This window comes from Mixophyes fleayi, chromosome 4 (assembly GCF_038048845.1).
Source record: "Mixophyes fleayi isolate aMixFle1 chromosome 4, aMixFle1.hap1, whole genome shotgun sequence".
NCBI lineage: Eukaryota > Metazoa > Chordata > Amphibia > Anura > Limnodynastidae > Mixophyes > Mixophyes fleayi.
In genome coordinates this window covers 8,900,370-8,921,729 of record NC_134405.1, presented here as the reverse complement: position 1 = coordinate 8,921,729, position 21,360 = coordinate 8,900,370, and the positions used below count along the sequence as shown (strand labels likewise).

General features: G+C 35.3%; 1 pseudogene; it reads right to left on the bottom strand.

The window, feature by feature from the left end:
* Positions 1-5,333: 5,333 nt before the first annotated feature.
* On the bottom strand, positions 5,334-21,148 carry LOC142149641 (uncharacterized; annotated as a pseudogene).
* Positions 21,149-21,360: the final 212 nt, after the last annotated feature.

Here is a 21,360-nt window from a genome sequence, read left to right as displayed (position 1 = left end):
TCTTTTCAACGCATGAATACATGGCTAAGTGTCAGTCAGGACCCTCACCAACGAAGACTCTCTGTGATTGGTGAAACTCGCTGGTGGTCTAAAGATGCAGCACTTAGAAAAGTATTTGGCTCATTTTCACAACCTGATTCTGCTTTGTACATTGACCTTGTTGTCACATTGGCAAAGATTAAAGAGCACCCAAAATCTAAAGCTGAAGTGCGCCTAAAAGCAAGAACATTTGTGGAATCTCTTCTTAAATACGAGACCATTCTCACAGCTCAAATTTTTCTTCGTATATTTGAATTGACAACACCATTGTCAAAATATCTTCAAACAAGTGGTTTGGACATATTAAAAGCTCATCACATGGTGTCTGGGACACAGGAAAATCTTAGAAAACTTGTAAGAGATTTTGATGGGGTTAAGAACACTGCAGATAATTTTGTAATGTGGGCAAATCACAAGCTGCAAAATCTTGAAGACTGTGACCTTGAAGTACAGACCACTCTACCTCAAAAAAGGTTAAGGAAGAAAAAAACCATGCCTGGTGAGTCTGCTCAAGACGAAGTTATATGTGATGCTATTACAGCATATAAAATCCAAGTACACAATGTGATCCTTGACATAATCACTGAGAGCATAAATCGACGTTTTCTCGCCAGTGGATCACTGTACGCTGATTATGCTTGTCTGGACCCTAGGAACTTTTTCATCATAAGAGAACAAGGACTTCAGAACACAGCAATGGAAGACTTAAGTAAAGTCTTGATCAAATTTGATGAAAACGCCACAGCAGAAAATTTGCGCTGTGAATTAACTAATCTAGCTTTGCACTGGGAAAAATTAAAGACATCAGTGCTAGAAGAATATACTGTTCGAGTGGCAACAGAAATCCCTGCAGAAGACCAGAGTGAAGAAGGTGGTGACATAGAAATGGAGCTGGTGAATAAGCCATGTGCGACATGTAAGAACTGTGCCATTTGTTGCTATCAAATTCTACGGCGATACAATTTATTAGCAGATGCCTATAATGTGATTGGCCTGGCCTACAAATACATACTGACTCTATCATTCACACAAGTTGCTTGTGAGAGAAGCTTCTCCACCTTGAGGTTTATCAAGAATAGACTGAGGAATACTGTATCCCAGGACCATTTGGATTCTTTCATGCTGATGGCTACAGAAAAAGACATTCTCATGAGTCTTGATGTGGAAGACATAATCGACAGAGTTGCAGAAAGGAGTGAAGTCCTGCGAAGTCAACTCATTCCTTAAAAGCTCGCCATGCAGTGAGTTTTTGCAGTGATTTTAGGGGTTAGCTTTTATATGGGGGGAAATCACAAGGTTAAAAATAAGCTTCAGTTATATGTAAAGGATACAACATTTATATCACTCTTCGCCCACACTGGAGAGATCAGAAGAAATAACTATACTGCTATATAATTCAATACAATGTTGTATCCTTTAGATATTGCATAAGCTTAGTCTTAACATGTGATTTCCCCAAAAAGCTCTTTGAAATTACCTTCAAGTCTTAAAATAATTCAGTCTGTTAAATATACCGAATAAAAGTTACAGAAAAGGTGACAGCAGCCATAAAGGATGTGGAAAGTTAAGTAGCAGAGCCTCTTGTACCTGGTGGAAGGGGTCATGATGGAGGATATGCTGACTTTTGGTTTGTTTACATTGTAGTAAATAGGTAGTTTCATGCAGTTCTGTGCAATATTTATGTATTACATGTTTTACTTGTTATTTAAAATACTTATTTTATTTACAATTCTTACGTTATTTAAAATAGTTATGTTATTTAAAATTCTTATGTTTATAATTCTTACGTTATTTAAAATAGTTATGTTATTTAAAATTCTTATGTTATTTATAATTCTTACGTTATTTAAAATACTTATGTTATTTAAAAGACTTACGTTTTATGCTGTGGCTTATAGTATGTTATGATTCAATAAATTACTATTGCCATTACGTCTCAAAACAATTACTGTCTTATATGGTTCAGGGGGAAGTAGCATGGAAACATTATACATTGTATTTTAACTATATATTTTAAAAGATTAGGGTTTGGTGCATTTTCATGGTGCTCCAGGTGATTTGCACAACAAGGGAATTGATCAGGGTGGGCAGAAGACAAAGTGTGATACACAAGTTTGTGCTGATGCTTCATATTGGACTGCATCAGCAACGCCACTTCAGTGTGCAACAATATTGTACATGGAGCCCACAGCAGGTGGGCCTGTGTGCTTTAAATGCCAGGGCTGATTTTTAGTCCCAGTCCGGCCCTGATAGAGAATATATAGATATAACACACACATGATACCACAGTACTGATAGAGAATATATAGATATATTACACACATGATACCACAGTACTGATAGAGAATATATAGATATATTACACACATGATACCACAGTACTGATAGAGAATATATAGATATATTACACACATGATATCACAGTACTGATAGAGAATATATAGATATATTACACACATGATACCACAGAACTTATTAGAGAATATGTAGATATATTACACACATGATACCACAGTACTGATTAGAGAATATATATATTTATATATATATATATATATATATATATATATATATATATATATATATATTACACACATGATACCACAGTACTGATAGAGAATATATAGATATATTACACACATGATACCACAGTACTGATAGAGAATATATAGATATATTACACACATGATACCACAGTACTGATAGAGAATATATAGATATAATACATACATGATACCACAGTACTTTCAGAGAATATTTAGTTATAATACACACATATATACACCATAGTACTGTTAAAGAATATATATTATTGCTAATCTATATTTATTATCAGTTTTATTCATTTATTCATGTTTGTTTATATAATTATCATGATATATATATATCAATGACTGGTTTGTGAAACTATTTGGGTCGAAATTTTAAGTAATTGTACAACAAAAGTTGGATTTTAATATTATGGTAGAGCTAAACTATTCCTGTCTCTACACATATAACTTATACAGTGTAATTTAAATTTTGTAAATGTTCATCATATATTACAAATGAACATTATTGTTTTGTCATTTCTCCCCATCTCTGTCCAACAGTTCCCAGATAACAAAAAAAGTATTCTCAGACTGTTTGTCTCCAGGTGATATTTAAATTAGAGTCTTATAAAATGTGTTTTCTTTCATCAAAGCTGCTTCTCGTGTAAACCTCCTCGACTTGTAAATAAGATTTAAATATTCCTAAAGTCACTGACTACAAAGGAAAATTATAATTAGACCTCAGCAGGTGGTAAAATCTTCTAATTAGATAACTTCAGTTTCTGGAATCCTGTTATGTCAACAAATGGACCTATTGTTTAGGATTCACCTATTGTCTATGTAGAGGGTGTGAGCAGAAAGACCTGTTCTGTATTTTAGCAGTACTTTCGAAGTATCATCAGTAACTCTCAATAGGAGATACAATAAAAAATTAGACATAACACACACATATAAATCTCCAATGATTATGTTAATATGTTTTTGAACAGTGATGCATGTTTATATTTAGTGTAAGAACTGTTCAGAAAGGGGAAATTTCAGATTACAGTTCAGATTACATCTAAAATATCATTAATAATGTTGTTGATGAGTGCAGAGGATCCTATGTTTATGTAAAAAGATCCTGCATATTACAAGCAGGACAACACTCAGAATAAACAAAAAATCATAGATATTAGATTGATCCAATTGATTAACAAGCTGATCTAAAAGACCACAACAAGTGAGAAAAGGATGACCTCTGAATTAACTTGTTTTTCAAATGGCTTAACCTAATAACTATGATTTTGTGTTCATTCTGAGTGTTGGCCTGATTGTAATATACTGTATTATGCTCTGTGCCTCTGCCCCGGATCTTTATAAGATACAAGTGAGTGCTGCTGCTCTTATTATGTGTGTACTCTATAATATATGGTATAATATATATATAAAGTGATATAAGGGTATCTGTGCTGTTTCCCCCAACTCTCCTATGTCCTATTACCTCTCCCCTGGTAAAACTCACAATAGACAGTTCCGCTTCAGAATATAATTCATACTCCTTACCTACAAAGCCCTCAACCACTTCTCTCCGCACTACATATCCAACCTCATTTCCTCACATACTCCCTCCCACCTGCTCCACTCAACCAATGACAGCAGCCCAACCTCCGTACTGATTACCTCTTCCCACTCCCACCATCAGGATTTCTCCTATGCTGTTCCCAACCTCTGTAACACATCCCCACTCCCAATCAGACATAAATCAGTGTCAAAGCCTTCAAGCATTCCATAAATCTCATGTTTTTATTTAACCCTTCATGCATAGAACTGAGCAGATGATGTCTGCAGCCTTATAACGTGCTGCACCTATATAGGATTATGCACCTTGTGAGTTATAAGGATATTAGAAGTCACCAAGGTGATCTACAACAATATAAGGGCACAATGCTGAAAGCAGGATACTTTTATACAAGACATATAAATCCTAGATGACTACTAATATCCTTAATAACAAACAGTACATTTACATATTAGCACCACTTGTATATTATATTCACATCACACTCTCCTTCCCCCTCACAACTCTTTCCCTTGGGAGAACCACAAACATGAGGGAGCACAGACATTTAACTTGGGCTTCATCTGAAAACATCTCTCAGCAGAGTGTAAAGATACCAGGGATGGTATCCACCAGTGGGTTCTCTAATCACTGGGGCACAACTCCAAATGGTTGAAAGAAGTTGATTTTTATTTTAAAATTCACACAACACAGTGAATAGTTCCAGATTCCAGGAAGTCAATAACCCCAAAGCTTACAGAATGCTCTGGGAAATACCCGCTAAATGTCTGTATCACTCATCTGTTTGACTTAGTGGGATGTAGCAGCTAAAAAGTCTGTGACAGCAATATGAGGTAACGACCAAGTCTATTGTTCTTTGTCATAATAGGATATAACTCCGTGTCTCACAGCCTGGCATACTGACTCACACCGTGGGCTAAACTGATGATGGAAAGAACAAACTGATGGAACCTGAATTCCTGCTCAGCCTTCCAATGAAGTAGCCCACTCTCAGTATACACCCTACCTTTATACCCTGCTGTAGTAATCCTCCCCATAGTGAACTATATGGTGCCATGATGTCTGGGCTGACTTGGGGACATGTTTGTCCTATCTGTCCCCACACAATAGGGCTCACTGAGAATATAATCAAACTACCTCCCAACCCAAACAATCTGAAAAGCTTGTTATGTCCCAGCGATTAAACAATAAGCCCACATTATCTATGGCTCACACCTGGCTGTATATTCAAGAACCCCTAGGTAGAATATACGCAAATATAAACATTGAAATACACAGATAACTAACTTTTACAACACAATATTTCATGTATTATGTTTCCTTTGAACAAATGTAAATAATCTTGTGCACATACACCAAGTAATTACGCTGCTTCACAGTGTATGAATATTTTGCAGTTATACACAAAAGAAAGGGGATATTTAGAATTGTCTTTTGTGGTTCTCCAGTGGGGTCACCCTGCTTCCTCCACAGAGAGCATAGCCATCTTGGTTGTGGCATTTATTATGGACTTTACCACCTCCGGCTAATACACTTCACCTCCCGGTGATAGATTTAGAGATAACAGGATGCAGATCAATATTCCCTCTATGGGGAACGGCCAAACACTATTTATTGGGATCCCCGGCACATGGATACATAGGATCCGCTACTGTCTAATGATTGTGGTCACAGTTCAGCACTGCAGCCGTCCATTCCTATGACAGCAAAACATTCATAACCCTGTATGACCCAGACCAGCACTTCCTCCTGACATATTATTAAAAATATAGATTTATATTGAAGCGTAATATTAAACGTCAGACCAAGACCAATCTAAACATGTGTGATATGTGGGCGTGAAAGTGTTAATTAAAACAAAACTACCTGATCTATCTAGAAATAAAAAAATGGAAAAAGGTGAAATAAATTCTAATCAGAGTCATCATTTACAGTTCACCTCATGCCCGTCCCCTGCACCCAAATCCACACATATACACTGACACCTAAGTACTGTTAACCCAATCAACTTCTTATTGTTATTAAAACAACTATTTTCTCCTATGGCTGCATTGTCCTGCCCTAATCAGGCTGCCTATTTCTACAGCAAAATACTTACTTCAGCCCTAGACAATAAAGCTCCAGCTACCACATACAGTCTCTGATGATACAGCCTCCATCTCCAACTACTGCCCTATTTCTCTCCTCCCATTTGTCTCCAAACTACTTGAGCTATTAGTGTACAAACCCCTATCTCACCTTCTCTCCTCTCACTCCATTCTTGACTCTCTGCAGTCAGGGTTCCACTCCCAAGATTCCACTGTAACAGCTCTCACAAAAGTGATTATTGATCTACTAACTGCAAAGTCTAAGGCGAAAATTTATCAAGCTGTGAGTTTCCGTCAGATTTAAAAAGTGGAGATGTTGCCCATAGCAACCACTCAGATTCTATCTATCAATTTCTGGAATGTAATAAATAGAAAGCTGCTGCTACAAGACTGATCTTCCTCTCTCACCGATCCACATCTGCTGCACCACTTTCCGTCTCTACATTGGATCCTTGTGTCCTCCAGAATCCAGTTCAAATTACTCACCTTTATCTACACCACCTCTCACTCCCACCTACAAGACTTCTCCCGTGTTGAGCCCCACTTATGGAATTTCTATAATTCTATACCCTTTATTTTCATGTCTGCATGTATTTTGTCTGCCTTGTATGTCCCTGTTATATCTATGTCCTGTCTTCTGTACTGTACTGCACATGCTAATGGCAGACTGGAAAATAATCATAATTACAAAAAAAAGAACTATGGGGTGTACTGTGTTTAATTGCTGTTAGTCCAGATAATAAAACTTTAAATCCTTTACATGTCATATGAGTTAGAAATCTTTAATAGATGTACTAAACTAAAGTCAATACAGTATTATTTGGTTGTTAATTACTTTACATTAATTAGTATAGGCATAGGATTTTTTGAGGAATTAAATATTTGCGCTAAATTATGTTTTTTTTTTGCGACATATCACAGTTGCAAACATTTGCTTCATCCATTTATTCAACAACAGATTTAGAGTGATTTTAATTTTTTCACATAAGATGCCATGACAACACATGATCATTAAGAAGATGGCTGACAATGAGCAGACATGACTGTATGAGCATGAGCTGTAATGAATTGCAGTTTCCATAAGTTAAAAAACTTTAAATTATTTGCAGGCCGTCCTATTTATTACCTTTATTATATATACTAAACTAAAGTCAATAAAGTGTACTTTGGTTGTCATCAACTTTACAGTTATAAGGATAGACATGGTCGTGGCATTTTTAAGGAAATAAATGGTTGAGTTAATTTTTTTTGCGACATATAACAGTCACATAGATTTAGTACATTCATTTCTATAATAGAAGGGTAAGAATGATTTCAATTTTGTCAATAAAATGACAGGACAACACATCATTAAGATAATACAGAAAATATGACTGACAATAAACATACATGACTGCATGCGTCTGCTATACAATGAATTATAATTTGCCAAATATCTTGTACATTTTCCTATATGATGTTGACAATTTAACTATATAATGTCGACATTGTAAATCTGTTGGATATGTTATGTGTCAAAATTTCACAGGGCGACATTATGTATGTGTAGATATTAGTTATGTCGACATTACAAGAGTGTAGACATTATAAACGTATCAGCAATATTATGTGTCCACATTTTAGATGTTGAAATTTATAATGTGTAGACATTATTACCGTGTTGACATTATTTTGGTCGACATTATGATTTAGACATTTTACATTCCAAAACTTCTTCAATTTCATTGAAGACATTTCTGCTACATCCCTCTAATACATTTGCTCTATGTTAATAAGGATAACTGGTCTTTGCAGTGTATTTATTATTGGTTCTCATATTGTCAGCATCACACAACCCCTTAAATATCACCTCTGGTTCCATCTTCTAATATGTAGCAGAGTGCACAATATTCATTAATACTGAAAAAAGATGTTAGTTCCATAATCAAAAACAAAAATTCCACATGTATCATGATCTGTTTTTATTCAACATCAAGTGTTATAGAAACAGCCGCCAGTAATATAATGGTAATTACAGATATTGTGTTAGCATTGTTTTTCCGTCTATATGCAGGTCAGCGCTGTATGATCTGCATCTCTAAGAAATACATATGAAGGACCTTTACAAGTAGACTAGGAAGCATTGTCTCCTCCTTGAGGCTTATTTAATAACATGGTGTGAAGAACAAGGATTTGCTATAACCCATAGCAACCAGATATCAGCTATTAGCACTCTAGTATCATCAAAACAACAAAGGAGATGATCTGATTGGTTGTTATGGGATACAGCAACCAAGACAGCAATAGAAAGGTATGAGGGTAATAATAAGGAGATGTAACAGAGACCAATAGGTGCACATGTATTGTGGAACAGGGCAGTGTGCAGTGTTAGTTTAGATATGTTTGGTAGTCATAGCTCTGCCTGTCATAGAAGGAATCCCAGTACTGAGAAGAGCTACTGGAACTCTCTTCTGGATAGAATGTTCTTTATTCTACTAGTTCCTTTACCTGCATGAGCAGAGCAGCTGTATATTACAGAGCTCAGGAAGGGCTGCCCCATTGTCATTGTGTGATTGTGTAGTGCTGCCCTAGAACATTACAGTTAGACCATTCCAGATGGAAAATGCCCCCAAGTCCCCTTGCCAGACCATTATAGTCTTCTCTGACATTAAAATGGCCTTGATGTTATATAAAACACTTGTCAGATTGAAAACAATTAAAGCTGCATATCCCTTATATGCATATTATGATGATACAACCAGATAATTTGTTTATGAAACATATGCTACACTCAGTACCTCAGGGTGACTCCTGCGCATGAATCTTTTGTTGAGTGACAAGTGATTTCCTTTCAATTTAACACTTGCTGCATTAAGACCATTTAAATGTTTTCTCTCCTGTGTGAATCCTCTGATGTACAACAAAACATGAATTATGAGTAAAACACTTTCCACATTCAGAGCATTCAAATAATTTCTCTCCTGTGTGAATCTTCCAATGTTTTTCAAGAGATGACATTTGGGTAAAACATTTGTTACATTCAGAGCATTTAAATAGTTTCTCTCCTTTGTGAATCCTCTGATGTGCAAAAATTTGATTTCTTTGCAAAATACTTGCTACATTCAGATTATTGAATTGGTTTCTCTCCTGTGTGACTCCTACCATGTCTATAACATCTGAATTTTTGGTAAAACACTTGCTTCATTCAGAGCATTTAAATGGTTTCTCTCTTGTGTGAATCCTGTGATGTCTAAGGAGATGTGAGTTTTGGGTAAAAAACTTGCTACATTCAGAGCATTTAAATGGTTTCTCCCCTGTGTGAATCCTCTTATGTGCAACAAGAACTGCATTCTCTGTAAAACACTTGCTACATTCAGAGCATTTAAATGGTTTCTCTCCTGTGTGAATCCTCGTATGTACAACAAGAGTTGAATTATTTGTAAAGCACTTGCTACATTCAGAGCATTTAAATGGTTTCTCCCCTGTGTGAATCCTCTTATGTGCAACAAGAGTTGAATTATTTGTAAAGCACTTGCTACATTCAGAGCATTTAAATTGTTTCTCTACTGCGTGAATCCTCTTATGTACAACAAGATTTGAATTAGTTGTAAAACGCTTGCTACATTCAGAGCATTTAAATGGTTTCTCTTCTGTGTGAATCCTGTGATGACTAAGAAGATGTGACTTTTGGGTAAAACACTTGCTACATTCAGAGCATTTAAATGGTTTCTCTCCTGTGTGAATCCTCTGGTGTAAAAGAAGATGTGAGCTTTTGGTAAAATGCTTGCTACATTCAGAGCATTTAAATGGTTTCTCCCCTGTGTGAATCCTCTTATGTGCAACAAGAGTTGAATTATTTGTAAAGCACTTGCTACATTCAGAGCATTTAAATGGTTTCTCCCCTGTGTGAATCCTCTTATGTACAACAAGAGTTGAATTATCTGTAAAGCACCTGGTACATTCAGAGCATTTAAATGGTTTCACTCCTGTGTGAATCCTGTAATGTGCAATAAGATTTGACTTTGTGGTAAAACACTTGTAGCATTCAGAGCATTTAAATGGTTTCATTTTTGTGTGAGTCCTCTGATGTATGATCAGTTGTGATTTATAAGCAAAACTTTTGTGACATTCAGAGCAGAGATAGGGCTTTTAGCGTATTATTGCTTTGCAACTTATTTGTAGATGGTTTCTTCTGTTCAAAAATGTGTGAATCCGGAAGAGTTTATAAAGAACTTATGTCTGTAGTGTATATGACTTGTAGATGAGGGTATCTTTTTGGAACACGCAGATGTTTAGAGTACAGGGTGCTTTCCAAAACGTCTGTTTTTAGAGTGATCCTGCTCATTAATTCACCTGTAAGAAAAAAAGCATACTTATAGTAAGAAGCCAATGACATTAATGAATGCATTTTAACAGTAGTAGTGTTATATTGTGTAAGGAACACAACAATATTTTGTACACTAACAAACATGACCCAGTCATTGACCATTGTTTTTATTTTTGTGTACTTTGTCAAACAAACATAAATACTTAAAACAAAACTGTGATGGCTTATCTGCACACCTACGCAAAACAAAAACCTGTGAATTATCCGCACATGTGATGAAGTACTCACCACCTTCTCATTATTAAATTAAGTAACTTACATATTTGTTGTAGGTGGTGCTCCTGTGAACAAAATTCACAATAAGTGCACCACTGAATTAAAAGTGTTCAAAATGAGGTAGAAAATCATGTGGCAGCAACTTAAAGGTTGGTCTGTTCCATTACTAGAAAGGTATACCTAAAAAAGTGGCCACTGAGTGCATTTTATATAAATTGGCTCAGGAAACTCTTTGGGCCTTAATCCTAAACAATTGTGCAACAAATTTGCACAAAGACCGAAAACCCTTACTTCATATGATTAAAACACTTAAAAATACTCAGATCAAATTGATCTTAATGGAATATTAATTCCTTAATTTTTTGTTTTTATTTCAATTTCTTAATTATTTGGGAAGGGATTTGCTGCTCCAATAATAAATTACTGTGCAAAAATTAAAACACCCAAAACTTCAAAAAGAAAAAAAATAATTGAAAACAGGCTCCCCAAAAAATATACATTTCATCCAAATAATCATTTAAAAATAAATGTTTTATTAACATCCAAAAATACAATATTAAAGTAAAATCCACCTAATTAAATAAAAAATAGATAAAAGCACCCAACTGCCTTTTAATTATAAAATAAAATAAGAAGGTTAATAATTCCAGTGGTACACACAATGAATTTTTCTCATTCATTAATATTTTCATGAATTGTGTAAAAGTTTCTAATCACGGATATATCCTATACAAAGGAAACTTCACTTCAAGTGCTAATTGCAGGTATTCTTCTGTTAGACTGTTAGGGAGTAAATAATATCCCTCTTACATATCAGAAGCATAGATGGTATCATTCAGCTTTCAAGGCCAATTAAAATCAGTTATACTATATATATATCATAAAACAATAAAGCATTTTTTTATTGTTTTATTTTTTTTATGATATATGTAATATTTCTGCCATGCTGTTTGATATCATACTAGTGGAAATTAATTGATTGTATCACATGTTATCTGTGATAAAAAAAAAGCCATAATTGGTCTGCTCTAAGTTAAAATTTGGTTCAACTGTCAATTCCACATATCTGAAGAAACTGCAGTGTGATTATGCAGGGAAACACGCAAAAGGAATGATTTGTTTGACCAGAAAAGTGTAGCCTGAATGGTCACATATGTCCTTATTGAATTTGGTAAAAGAGAGACCTGGGTCCCGACGTTGCTAATCATACACAGCAAATACACTGAGCCGTGATAAGGTAACAGATGGGGAGCTGTGTTTTATGTGGTGCTGGGGAGACTGAATTATGAAGCACTTCGGGAGGCTGAATATACTAATTGCTGTATACTAAGTAAAACATTGATCTTATTTGCCCCGAAAGCAGCGATCTGGATAACACCATCTATGCCTCTGAGTTATAAGAGGGATGTTATGTTTTCCCTAGTAGTCTAATAGAATAATACCTGCAATTAGCACTTGGAGTGACTTTTCCTTTGAATAGGATATATCTGTGACAAATAATTATTTACACAATTCGTGGAGATACTAATGAATGTGTATACTCTGCTGTGTGCACCAAGAGAAATATTAACCCATTTATTTTATTTTATGAATAAAAGGCAATTGGGTTCTTTTTCTATTTTTTATTTTAATTTTGTATGTTGGATGCTAATAAACATAATTTGTTAACTTATTAATTGGATATGTGGTATATAATTTGGGTAGCCTGTTTGTGCATCTTTTTTTCTTTTTGAAGATAATATAAATGTACATTAATATTTATAATGGTTCATTAATATCTCAACTACACTGCAACTATGTGGGAAAGTAGATACATATAATGTACAGTGTATTATCAGGATATTTAAAGTTCAAGACATGTTAACCCAGCTTCATATTGCTATACAATACTTAATAATGATAATTCAAAGTACTGTAGGATAAACAATGCAAATTAGTGTAATGAAAAAATTATAATTCTGCTAGGTTGCAGTACTAACTATAAAAACATTGTTAAGGTAAAAACGCATCACACATGTATAACACTAAATTATTTACAACATAATATACACAAAAATTTGTTTATGTATCTTCTTAAGCGTAATACACTTACCTTACTCTGAAGATTTCTCCTTCTATCTCTTTCCCTCCTGATCATTCTTACTGATCCATCCTTCCAGCTCTCCAGCCACCAACTCACTAACACAGGGCTGATACTGCCTATTTATAGTCATTCCTCCCCATCTCTCTTCAATAGTTACCAAGATAACCAGAAGGTTCTCAGACTGTTTGTCTCCAGGTCTCTCATGTAAATCTCATTGACATGTAAATGAAATATAAACATTCCTAAGGTCACTGAATAAATAGATAAATTATAATTAGACCTCAGCAGGTGTTAAAATCTTCTAATTAGATCATCACAGTCTCTGACATCCTGTTATGTCAACAAATGGACCTTTTGTCTAGGACTCACCTATTGTCTATGCAGAGAGCGTGAGAGAAAGACCTGTTCTAAATATCAAGAATAATTATATACAGTAATGATCTGCATCTCAGGTACAGATACAATTAATCTGTTGCTAATTGATTTTCTATATAAAAAAACCTCTTATGTTAGTTCCACATTGCAATATATATTAAGCTGACCAACTAACGACCTATTCCTCCACTTCTGGGTCTTAACATGACCAATTGCTATGCTTTCTGTTTGTGTTGTAGCTTATCTGCACTAGGGATGTGCACCAGCCACTTTTGGTGTCTCGTGTTTTGAGTTTTGGATTCGAATTTGCTTGAGGTTTTGGGTTCGGATTTGTTTCGCAAAACACCTGACGAAAGGTTTTGGTTCGGATTTAAGGTTTTGGATTCAGATTTATTTTGAAAAAAACATAAAAAGTGCTAAAAAACTGTTTTGTGTTTTTTTTTCACTCCTACGCTATTATTAAACTCAATAATATTCAATAACAATCATTTCCACAAATTTCCAGTCTATTCTGAACACCTCACAATATTGTTTTTAGGCCAAAAGGTTGCACCGAGGTAGCTTGAGCACATAATGCCAAAAAAAGAGGTACAAGATGGAATTGTTCTGGGCCCTCCCTCCCACCCCTCGCGAGATTCGACGCGAGACTTGGACGACAGAGCCTCGTTTTCATTTTTTTTGCCCGCCGGAAATATCCGAACAGTGCTCGGATCCCTTTCGGAATCCGAGCCCGCTCATCTCTAATCTGCACGCAGCATATATATATATATATATATATATATATATATATATATATGGAAAACTGTGTGAAACTTGTAAGAGATTCACTAATATTATGGTAAAAACAATAAGCTATAGCAAGTTAGATTAATACTTAAATGAAAACTGTGAACATACATAGCTGTGATATATCTACACAGGAGATAATGGACTTGTCACCTAATCATTAGTAATGAAGCAATTTACAGGTTTAGATGTGGGTGGGGCTCCCCTCAACCAAATAGACAATTAGTCCACTAAAGTAGAAAAAGTGGTCAAAAACTAAACACTTGTAAAATACTAATCTTTATTGTATACTAACTTAACACTATATGTTTTTTTACAATAACTCCAGCAGTGAAATATAAAATTAACATGTGATTTAAAATGCAAAGATTGCTGTGAATCCTCTATATAGTCTTTGGACTTTAAAGTACATAATCATCTGTATTAATAAACATATCATATTATAAAGAGAACTGGGTGTGGGGTTTAGTATGAAGCCATGTTACGTTCTTTATCCCCATCACCATATGATGGCCCTTTAATATTTTTTTCCAGGTAAGTTAACAATTGTCCTTTATATTTGTTTATTGAGATAATTCACAGGTGCTTCCTGGTATAAGCAGATATATCTGTCTGTTGTTAGTATTATTCAGTTTAAAGCACAAATGTATTATCCTCAGCGGATAGAGAAATCACATAAATATAAATACCAGTGGGTTATCCCAGTTTATCTCATGTTTATGTCTTATTTTATATGTCTCTCTATGAGGTGCTCTCCCAGAACAACGTGTTACTATTACAGGGAGGAAAGGGGATATAATTCTGTATTGGAGACGCTCTCATTCCACACTGATGTCGTAGCATAGAGACATTTACATCCCTATTTTTATTTATATCTATTAAAAGTATATTTTATTTGTCAGACCATTCTCTTACCAAGTTATATATTAAACTTTTAATGAAAGTGTGATCAGTAGTAATAGAAGAAATGTGTAAGAATATAAAACAGAGGAAAGGACGTCACCCCTTAGGTGCTCATTACCTAATTATTGTGTTCTATAGTTCTTCCACTATGTTGTATCAATTTTCACTGTTCACCTACTGAACAATTACCTCTCCCCTGTGTACTATTACCTCTTCTGTGTACTATTACCTCTTCTGTGTACTATTACCTCTTCTGTGTACTATTACCTCTCCTGTGTACTATTACCTCTCCCCTGTGTACTATTACCTCTCCCCTGTGTACTATTACCTCTTCTGTGTACTATTACCTCTCCTGCATACTATTACCTCTCCTGTGTACTATTACCTCTCCTGTGTACTATTACCTCTCCTGTGTACTATTACCTCTTCTGTGTACTATTACCTCTCCTGTGTACTATTACCTCTTCTGTGTACTATTACCTCTCCTGTGTACTATTACCTCTCCCCTGTGTACTATTACCTCTTCTGTGTACTATTACCTCTCCTGTGTACTATTACCTCTCCCCTGTGTACTATTACCTCTTCTGTGTACTATTACCTCTCCTGTGTTTTATTACCTCTCCTGTGTACTATTACCTCTCCCCTGTGTACTATTACCTCTTATGTGTACTATTACCTCTCCTCTGTGTACTATTACCTCTCCTGTGTACTTTTACCTCTCCCGTGTACTATTTCCTCTCCTGTGTACTATTACCTCTCCTGTGTACTATTACCTCTCCTGAGTACTATTACCTCTCCTTTGTACTATTACCTCCCCCCTGTGTACTATTACCTCCCCTTTGTACTTATACCTCCCCTGTGTACTATTACCTCTCCTCTGTGTACTATTACCTCTACCATGTGTACTATTACCACTCCTGTGTACTATTACCTCCCCTTTGTACTTGTACCTCCCCTGTGTACTATTACCTCTCCTCTGTGTACTATTACCTCTACCATGTGTGCTATTACCACTCCTGTGTACTATTACCTCTCATGTGTATTATTACCTCTTCCCTGTGTACTATTACTTCCCCTTTGTACTTGTACCTCCCCTGTGTACTATTACCTCTCCTCTGTGTACTATTACCTCTGCCATGTGTACTATTACCTCCCCTGTGTACTATTACCACCCCTGTGTACTATTACCTCCCCTGTGTACTATTACCTGCCCTGTGTACTATTACCTCTCCCCTGGTATCACTCAGAATAGACAGTTCTGCTTGTGAAATTACTCACCTTCTCATCTTTCATAGACTAGATCACATACTGCAGCAGATATTTGAATAAAACTGACTTAAAAAAACAATGCTTTTGATATACAGATATACAACACAACAAGACAATAAAACATTTAATAACATACAGTATATATACACCAATATATTTCAGTCACAAATGAACACTTCATTTGAGCTAATGGTTGAAATTATCTATCATATGCATATAAGCATATGAAAGAGAGCACACGCAGCTGACAACCCTCATAAAATGTGAAGAGTGTCGTTATGGCACAAATAGTGAGTAACCACTAGGGGGTGCAGCTAGAGGATTGTGGCACAATGGAAGTATAATACTTTCATGTAAGACATATAAAGCCAAAGTGACTACTAATACCCATATTACAGACAAATTATACAGCGACGAATAAAAGTCCCAAAATTCAAATATTATTTTATGAGGTCAGTAAATATGCCTCGTTGGAATTTGATGAATCCAAGTTTCTACAACCTTCTTTGATCTAAGCTTGTTGACTCACATTAGTAAGCTTGGATTGCTTTATCATAGAAGTCTACTGTGTATATTTAAGGTTAATGGCAGCCGTTTTGGAAAGTAGAGTGTTACGTTTGTTAAAAAAAGGTCAACAGAAGGACTGGATGAGCAGTGATCCAATTTGGTTCCCTAAATTTGACATTTTTAAGGTTGAAATTATTCTAGGGCATTGATGTTGCCCTTGTGATAGACCTCAAATGTAGCTTTGTGCAATTCTCAGAGTATCTCTGGTGGTAAGAACCGATTGTCATGATAAACTCTTCCCCTCCAAACATCTCTGACCTCATCAAGAGATAGACGACACCTCAACCACAGTGCTCTACTTCTGACCTTCTACTCTCTCCCGCTCTATAAACCTTTTTCCACTCCCATCTCTAAGACTTCTCCCAATCTGCTTCCAACCAATGGAATTCCTTTCAAAACTCATCTCTTCAAGCTTGCCTACCACACTCCCTCCTAGACCATCATGTCCACTCCAACTATTTCCTCTGTCGACCTCATCCACTCATGTCCTATCTGCATCAACTGTCTCTCATTACTCCCTCTCTCTAGAATGTAAGCTATCATGGGCAGGGTCCTTTATTCCCTAAACCTCATGTCTGTCAATCTCATATGACTCTGATATGGCAAAGTCTTCTGCTGTTTGTTCACTCTCATACATGGAACTCATACTTGTATCCATACTAGCCGTATGCCAGCTCATGAGTATCCATGTACATGTTGTTATACTTAAATGTATTTATGTATATGTTAATATGTTTATTATATTCATGTTTTTCATATCTGTAAGATGTATGTTATATTTGTAAGCTGATTGTCCAGCACTATGGGATCTGTGGTGAACTATATATAAACAATGATGATGAAGATGAGGAATGTCGTCAGAAGTATTAAAATGAAAGAAGTCTTTGATGGAGGCTTCAATATCGAGAGCTAAAGATCAAATTAGAAGCAGTGATTAATCCAACCGCATTCAGTATTGTTGTGGGACGTTAATGAAATAAACCGATCAGAAAATCCCTCATAATGTGTCCATAAAATTGGAACAATCTATGGGAAGGTTGTCCATGATGGGCATTGCTATATGGGAGTGGTGGGTACAGAATAGTTATTATTTTTTTTATTTTTTTTATGCAAATAATGCAGCTCAAGTAGGGCAGTAATTTTATGCAATGCCCTGGAGGTGGTCCTAGGGTATTAGAGCTGATGTATATGTATATATATATATATATATATAATGGATAGATGTGTGTTAAGTTTACTTCATTAGCCACCATTACACAGTGAGTTGTTGTCTCTCTGGATGACCGGAGACAAGGAAAGTCAGCAGCTAGCAGGGAATACTGTCTATGTTTTCTTTTACTCAGCAATTGCTGATTGTCAGTAAGACCCTGTGCCTGATTCATCAAGTCATGCAAACTGAGAGCAATATGCGCTTTAATTTAAAACACCCAGTAATCGGTTCTGCAGATTCCTGAACTATTCCACTCTGAACCACATTTGCAATGTAAGCTCTATTTTGAGCAGGGTCCTCTATAATCTTTATTTTCATGTCTGCATGTATTTTGTCTACCTTGTATGTCCCTGTTTTATGTATGTCCTGTTTTCCCTACTGTACGGCACTGCGGAGCACTCTGATGCCTTATAAATCTAAGACAATAATATATATGTTTGTTATGGCATCACAGTGTTCTAACACAGTTAATAGCGGACTGGAAAATAATTATAATTACAAATAAAATAACTATGGGGTGTACAGTGTTTCATTGCTGTTAGTCCAAATAATAAAACTTTACATTCTTTACAGGTCATATGAGTTAGAAATATTTAATAGATGTACTAAACTAAAGTCAATACAGTATTCTTTGGTTGTCAATTACTTTACAGTAATTAGAGCAGGCATAGGATTTTTATTGTAATTAAATGGTTGCACTAAATTATGTTTTGTTGCTGTGACATATCACAGTTGTAAACATTTGCTTCATCCATTTATTCAACAACAGGGTTATAATGATTTTAATTTTGTCACATAAGATGCCATGACAACACATGATCATTAAGAAGATAACTGACAATGAGCAGACATGACTGTATGAGCATCAGCTGTAATGAATTGTAGTTTGCAAAACAACTTGCACATTTTCCTATAAGTTAAAAACTTTAAATTATTTGCAGGCCGTCCTAGTTATTACCATTATTATATGTACTAAACTAGAGTCAATAAAGTCTTCTTTGGTTGTCATCTACTTTACAGTTATAAGGATAGGCATGGTCGTGGTATTTTAGAGGATATAAATGGTTGTGGTAATTTGTTTTTGCGACATATAACACACACATAGATATAGTGCATTCATTTCTACATTAGAAGGAATAGAATGATTTTAATTTTGTCAATAAAATACCAGGACAACACATCATTAAGATAATACAGAAAACATGACTGACAATAAACATACATGACTGCATGCGTCTGTTATACAATGAATTGTATTTTGCCAAATATCTTGTACATTTTCCTTTATGATGTTGACAATTTAACTATATAATGTCAACATTGTAGACCTGTTGGACATGTTATGTGTCAAAATTTCACAGGGCGACATTATGTATGTGTAGATATTAGTTATGTCGACATTACAAGAGTGTAGACATTACAAACCTGTCAGCGATGTTATGTGTCCACATTTTAGATGTCGACATTTTGGATGTGTAGACATAATGTATGTCAACATTTTAAAGGTGAAGACATTATTACCGTGTTGACATTATTTTGGTCGACATTATAACAGTGTAGACATTATCTAAGTCAACATTATGATTTAGACATTTTACATTTCAAAACGTATTCAAATTCATTGTAGACATTTCTACTACATCCCTCTAATACATTTGCTGTATGATAATAATGATAACTGGTCTTTGCAATGTTTTTATTATTGGCTCTCATATTATCAGCATCACACAACCCCTTAAATATCACCTCTGGTTCCATCTTCTAAAATATATAGCAGAGTGTACAATATTAATTAATACTGAAAAAAGATGTTAGTTCCACAATCAAAAACAGATTTTCCACATGTATCATGATCAGATTTTATTCAACAACAAGTGTGATAGAAACAGCCGCCAGTAAAATAAATGGTAATTACAGATATTGTGTGAGCATTGTTCTTCAGTCTATATACAGGTCAGCGCTGTATGATTTAGATAACTAATAAAATACAAGTAGACTGGGGAGCAATGTCTCTTCCTTGAGGCTTATTTAATAACATGGTGTGAAGAACAAGGATTTGCTGTAACCCGTAGAAACTAGATATCAGCTATTAGTACTCTGGTGTCATAAAAACAACAAATGTGATGATCTGATTGGTTATTAGGGGATACAGCAACCAAGATAGCGATTGAACGGTATGAGGGAAACATTAAGGAGATGTAACAGAGACCAATGGGAGCACATGTAGTGTGGAACATGGCAGTGTGCAGTGTTAGTTTAGATATGTTCAGTATTCATAGCTCTGCCTGTCATAGAAGGAATCCCAGTACTGAGAAGAGCTGCTGGAACTCTCTTCTGTATAGAACGTTCTTTATTCTCCTAGTCCCTTTACCTGCATGAGCAGAGCAGTAGTATATTACAGAGCTCAGGAAGGGCTGCCCCATTGTCATTGTGTGATTGTGTAGTGCAGCCCTAGATCATTACAGTTAGACCATTCCAGATGGAAAATGCCCCCAAGTCCCCTTGCCAGACCACTCTAGTCTTCTCTGACATATAACATGGCCTTGATGTTATATATAACACTTGCCAGATTGAAAAAAAAATAAAACTGCATATCCCCTATATGGATATTATTGTGATAGAACAACATAACTTGCTTATGATACATATGCTACATTCAGATCCTCAGGGTGACTCTTGTGTATGAATCTTCTGGTGAGTGACAAGTGCTCTTCTTTCAATTTAACACTTGCTGCTCCTGTGTGAATCCTCTGATGCTGTATAAGAGCTGGCTTGTGGGTAAAACTCGTGCTACAGTAAGAGTATTTAAATGGTTTGTCTCTTATTTGAATCATCTGATGTGCAAGAAAACATGAATTATGAGTAAAACACTTGGTACATTCAGAGCATTAAAATAATTTCTCTTCTGTCTGGATCTTCCAATTGTTTTCAAGAGATGACGTTTGAATAAAACATTTGCTACATTCAGAGCATTTGAATGGTTTCTCTCCTGTGTGAATCCTCTCATGTCTTACAAGACTTGAATTTTTGGTAAAGCACTTGCTACATTCAGAGCATTTATATGATTTCTCTTCTCTGTGAATTCTGTAATGTGCATCAAGATTTGACTTTTTGGTAAAACACTTGTAGCATTCAGAGCATTTAAATGGCTTCATTCTTGTGTGAGTCTTCTGATGTATGGTCAGATGTGATTTATAAGCAAAACTTTTGAGACATTCAGAATATAGACAGGGCTTCTAGCACATTATTCACCAGCAGCTTATTTGTAGAAGGTTTCTTTTATTAAAAAAAAAAATAAGACTGTGTAAATCCAAAAGAGTTTATTAGGAACTGATGTTTGTAGTCTTTATGACATGTAGATGAGACT